Source organism: Simochromis diagramma, unplaced genomic scaffold, assembly GCF_900408965.1.
Source record: "Simochromis diagramma unplaced genomic scaffold, fSimDia1.1 OVJJ01000304.1, whole genome shotgun sequence".
In the NCBI taxonomy this organism is placed as follows: Eukaryota; Metazoa; Chordata; class Actinopteri; order Cichliformes; family Cichlidae; genus Simochromis; species Simochromis diagramma.
The window spans coordinates 5,212,799-5,219,115 of NW_024387030.1; positions in this window are offsets into that span (position 1 = coordinate 5,212,799).

A 6,317-nucleotide genomic window follows, 5' to 3' on the forward strand; every position below is an offset into this window, starting at 1 on the left:
GGCATGGTGTAATATGTCATGTGTTGTTTATCTGAGGTTGTACTTGCCCAACTTGAAGGACCACATTATTATTATTATTTATAATGTCTTGATATGTAAAACCTTAGAATAGAAAGAGTGAGTACTTTATTTTTACCATAACTGTATGAACTTCAATTATTCATACTGCTGGAAAAAAAAAAGAATGCATACCAAATAATATAAATAAAAACATTTTCAGTGCAGTTTGTGGATTTGACAAACAGCACTGATCACAATCAAAAATAGAAATTATGGAGAAACTCAAATTTCAGACTTGATCTCTCGAACACATTTGAATTTTTTCGTGCCTTCACCTAAAACTGGAAAAAGTTGAGTATTTGCATTTTATGCTACTTTAAATATTGCTTTTAAAAAAGTAGTAGCTTCATTTGGCACTGGTTATTTTGCAGATCATTACATGCAAAGCATCTGATTAGCTTATCCTTTAAACTGCTATAGATAACACTTAAATGCAGCAAATGTAGCTACAAATTTAAAAATCTGATTCAGAAACATGATGCGATGAAGCAAAACATGTTGGTGGTTGATGGGGGAAACAGGACTGGTTCAGTACTGCCAATAACCCTTTAGAATCAGAAACAGGATTTTCAGATAGAATCAGTTTGTCTCAGCGTTGATGTGGACAGCAATACAAAAGAAAAAAACACTTTGTGTCCCTTCTCAAAGTGTCTTTGCACAGGTATATTTTGTGCACTAGATGGCGTCATCTACTAGCAAAACTATTAACCTCTAAATCTGTATTTTGTTGTGTTTGAGAACTCGCCTTGTGACAAAACTTCAGAACCATGGACAGCAACGTAAGGATTCCAGACCGTCATCATGGAGCCCCTTGATGGTTCAGGACGTGGTCAATTTAAAGGGTATTGTAGGTTCATTCATATTCTAGCATTTCTTTTCTTGCATTTATGGACTTGGCCACATCAACATACATTATGTAGGTGCAGGAGAATGTCTGCAAATGTCTGCTATTCAAAGACTTTTTCCACACAGGACATCATAAAATGGGTCACACAAGGCACAATGGGAGACAGTGAAAGGCACAGCAAAGCTATGCACAAAGCTTTACGCTTTATAAACCTATTCACAAGTTTGACTAAATTGAAATTGTCATGCAGTCATGAATATATGAACGAAGCTGCCAGAGAAAATGCACGCCGGAGGGCTGATAAAACAGGGCAATATCAATAATGCACAAGTGATGGGATCTGTTGCTGGGAGTGAGGCTCCCATCCATTCAAACTGTCATATTTATAAACAAGTTAAGGAGCGGGGCTTTTGTGTCCGATGTTAAAAAGTATTGGGGCCAGCATCCCTCTTTGACTTCTGAATGTAGGTCTCCAGAAACTGGGACATACATCCAAAATTAGCAGTTGTGTGTTACTTCTTCCATCGTTTTGCCTCAGGCACAATTGCCACATGAGGTAAACTACCTTGCTGGCTTTTATGCTGCAACTCCTTCGATCAGCATGTAGAGATCAGATGAATTTGTGATGGGGTTTGGATAAATATGGGAAATTATGGTGCCCATTTTTAACTTTTTAATCTATTTTGGGGGAAATTTATGGTAATGCAAATTAATGCCACGTCAACAACTGCTGATATAACAAAACATTATGTGATTATACTCCAAGGTTAAATCCATTCTCATGACACATCTGGAGAGAGTGGCTGAATTTGGACAAATGCTACTCTGAAAAGGTAACCAGCGGCAGGATGTAGAACAGTTCCCTTGCTGCACTGCAAGGACACTGAAAAGTAAAACTACAGGACAGCAAAGAACAGATTGGTGTGCAAAAATAACCTGAGCAACACAAAACATGTCAATGAGCAAGACAAGGTATCGTACATTGCACTGGTTTAAATGTCCGACTTTAAAGGCACTTTAATTTCACATTAATAGCATTAAAACAAACCACTCAATTAAAAGTTATTATTTCAAACGTATTCTGTTAAAACACCTTGTAACTGATTAAAGCATAAAATTTACAAGCCTTTAAAAAGGTCATGGTGACATGATTTAAATGAACAAACTGTCCATGAAAAAGAGGTAAAAGGCAAGAAATATATTTGTTAAGTTGATCAACGTAGAATTAACCAGTTACTTTAGGCAGTGTAGCAATAACTAAACTAACGAAATAATGAACTTATAAGCCTGGTAACCTGTCGAGGGTGTGCGATGAATGGATGAGCTTGTCATTTACTTCCAAATGGTTTTGTTTCAATCTCAGCCAGAATTTAGTGGCTGATATTTTACTTCATTGACACATACAGTCACATACACTCACTCTTCTGATATTTGTTAGATAGATGCTAAATGCTCTGCTCCCAGTATAGGACACTGTGTACTTTCTGGGCATTTTCACAAATCTCTTTTCTCCACCAAAATCAGGTCATGCTGATAGCTTTTCTCTGCTTTTGGCCATATCAATCTGAGATGCCTTGCTTATGCATGGGTCTTAGCTCATCTTACTGCAAAAGTGATTAAGAGATAATTATATGCATGGGTTGCATAACAGACGAAGGCACAGTGGAAGCTGCAATCAAATAAAGTGTCATTTGATGAGGACTATTTGATGAAATATACATTTTCGCTGTTTTTCTGCATGGGAATAAACGTTAGATAGCTTGTGGCTCCTCATCATAGTAGGTCATTCACTAGCACGTCTTGGTTGTGCAGTGAGTGTCACAGGCTTTTCCCAGCAGGATGTGTATCATGCTGATCTGTTTATTATCCTGACTGGATCAGTGGTTTATCAGAGGAATGAGCTCATTGTCTCCACAGAGGTGTTTATGAGGCAGCCCACACAGTCCATAGATTATTGAGAAAAATCAGCAAAGCAGAAATATGAATATAAAGCTACTGAAGCTTGGTGACTTTCTGTCATAGCTTCACTGAGGCGGCTGTGGATTCATGTCCCAGCACCACAAACAGGTCAGGTTCTGTTTAACCAGCAGTAGCTTTAGTTCGGCTCTTTGTCTCAGAACAGTGATCTCCCGCAGCACAGTGACTGACTCTGACTCTCTGTGGGAGTCTGGTTCACTTTGATCCTATCCCAGTGGTGCTCTTCAGCAGACAGGCTGGTGTCACACAGCATTATTTGTTTGACAAGGAAGGCACCTGCCTCTTCAATATTTATATCTTCCTAAAAAAAAAAAGCAGGGAAGAACACGATTTAGAACATTGTGTGTGCATCCGCCGGGTTAAGTTTTTGGCTGCGTGTTTTAATATTTTAACATATTTATATGAACAGGTTATATGCAGTAGCTGCAGTGATAAAGTTCACACATGCAATAAAGCATACCCTCATGCAAGTCTAATGCAGGATCTCATGCAGAATGGATTCTTGCAATATGAATATTTTTAGATATAAAATCTATTAAATTAGTCAAACAGAATCCAATCCCTCAAATAATCGGTTAATGATCTGCTGAATATCCTAATGTTATTACCTCTAAACAGCCAACACTGACTGTTACTGAAGGCACATATTCCCCTTCTATGGTTGCACAAACCTTAGCAGAAGTCTCAAACCAGCCCAGGAAGCTGTTGTCTTTACAAAAGCTGTCCAGAGAGGACACCAAGGCTCCATCCTTCCCCGTCAGGTCGCATTTGTTGGCCAGCAGGACAGCAGGGATCGGTTGGCCACTGTCAAGACGCACTTTGGTATCCAGGTCTTGCTTCCACTCAGAGGCAGCCTCCAGGGTGCAGCTGTTTGTAATGTCAAAGACCACTACTGCTCCCATCGCCTCTTTGTAGTACACTCTGGACATGTTCTTAAACCTCTCTTGGCCTTGAGGGATAATAAAATTATGTGTGTAATGGATCCTTTTGCTCAACTTCTAATAAAACCTGGCTGCAAGTAGGAATGTGTCTTTTTTTTCTCATGGATAGGCAGCTATTATTTCTTTTTGGTCTGAATTATCATGTCAAATCAGACTGCAACCTAAATGTTATGTAAGAACTGAGAGACTACTGATAATTTTCTGAAATAAAATCATATGTTTCCATGGACACTGGCTAGGATTAAAATTAGCTCTGAGTAAAGAATGGATCAAAAAAAAAAAACACTGCAGTTTGACTTGAGTTTCCAGGCACTAAAGCATTCAGCAAACTTAAACTTAAATTTAACTTTAAAAATGTGTATAAAAGTTGTGTCACCAAAAAAGAACTAAAATATAATTTCCACAGGGGAAAAAATGGATTTGGATGAATTTTAAAAAATGTGCAATTTTGGAATATTATGTGCAAATAAAATGCTTTCCTCCAGAGTTCTTGTTTATTTAAAATATATTTTAGGCAAATAAGTGTACTTTCTATCATTTTAAATTTAAATGTACACTCAGCACCCACTTCATTAAGTACACCTTGCTACTGGATTTGTGACATTTGTGACTGGAAGCAGTCGTAACAAGATGGGTTCGCTGTGGACATAAAGGGGTGGCCATGGTCAACAACAATCCTCTGTAGGCTGTGGGGTTTAAAAAATGGAACTAAGAGGCCCAAAATGTGCCAAAAAATAACCCACAGTAACCACAACCAATCTGAATTGTTGATGAAAAGGCAGGATGGAGCCAGGTTTCCAAATTCTGTACCTACCTTCCAAAGGTTGCTGAAAAAAATCAAAAGTCATCAGACCAGGAAATGTTTTTCCAATATGTCCAATTTTGGTGCGCCAGTGCAAACTGTAACTTCAGTGTTTTTACACAGGGTGTGGTCTTCTGCTGCTAAAGCCCACCTGCTTCAAGGTTTGATGTATTGCTCATTCATTGAATATCATGGTTGTAATAAGTGGTTATTTGAGTTACTGTTGTCTTAGCTCAGAGGAGTCTGGCCTCTCTGCTGTCCTCAACAAGGCATTTTCACCTAGAGAACTGCCACTCATTGGATATTTTCTCTTTTTTGGACCATTCTCCCTAAACCCTATAGATGTTTTTTGGGGAAAAATCCCAGTAAATCAGCAGTTTCTGAAATACTCAGACCAGCCTGTCTGGCACCAACACCCGTACTACATTAAAATTCACTTAAATCACCTTTTTCCCCAATTCTGATGCTCAGTTTGAACTTCAGCTGTTCATCTTTACCATTCACATGCCTAAATGCACTGAGTTGCTGCCATGCCAATTAGACATTATGTAGAACATGTATACCTAATGCAGTGGCTAGTGAGTGTATCTCTGGTATACTCTATTCAAATACACATTATATATAAATAAATGTATCGAGATATTACTTTACTACATTTAAAACGTTTACAGATAAAAGCTTTGGAGAAACTTTTTAAATCGTGTTTTCACAGAAGTGTCGCAGTACAGTTTCTACAGAGTTTATAACAGATGCCATAAAATTAGATTTAGCCTGTTCATCCAGTATTTTTGTACAGGAATTTGCTTTATAGTTTTGAAACTCACCTCCAATATCCCAAAGCTGTAGTCTCACCACTGTCTTGGGATCCCATTCAATTGTCTTTAGGGCAAAGTCAACTCCAATGGATGCTTTGTATGTTTCATCAAAGCGTTTATTAACATAACGCATGACAATGCTGCTTTTCCCAACCCCCAGATCCCCAATGACTAAAACTTTAAAAAGCTTCTCTGTAGATAATGTCACCGAAATCCTTCCCATGCTGCGGTCCACGAGCTGACAGGTATCGAGACAGATAAAATATTTTCCTAATATTTGTGTAAAACTAGGTCACATTTACACAGAGTTTTAAAGTAAAATAACAATTTGTAGAAATAACAGTGTTACAACACTCTGCGTTATTCCCTGTGTCTCTACTTCCTACGGTGTCCCTGTTTTGAAATTCTTCCTTCAAACCAGAGCAATAAAAAGCTGACCTTTGATTTATAAATCACTAGCAACCACGCCAAGAGCACAGAGCCACCTAATGTTTCAACTTGAAAAACATGAAAGACAAAAGCATAAAAAATATTTAATGTACTCAAATCAAACAAGTGCCCTTCAAAATTGTCGTCTACAGCAACTACCATTTCAAAACTGTAGATTTATTTTACACTGAACTTCATATAGCTTATATCGATGTATAACTAACGCAAATAGTATCACTTTATTACACTATACAATTTTGATAGGAAGTTAAAGTCTAAATATTTAGGAAATGGATTGTTGTACACAACCAATCACACACAATATAAGCATAAACAGCTACTCTCTTCTTTAATACTAACAATTCATATAGAATACCAAAATAAGATACACAATTCATACATTCACAATACAATAATATAGAGTTCTGAAAGCGGATGTCTATTTA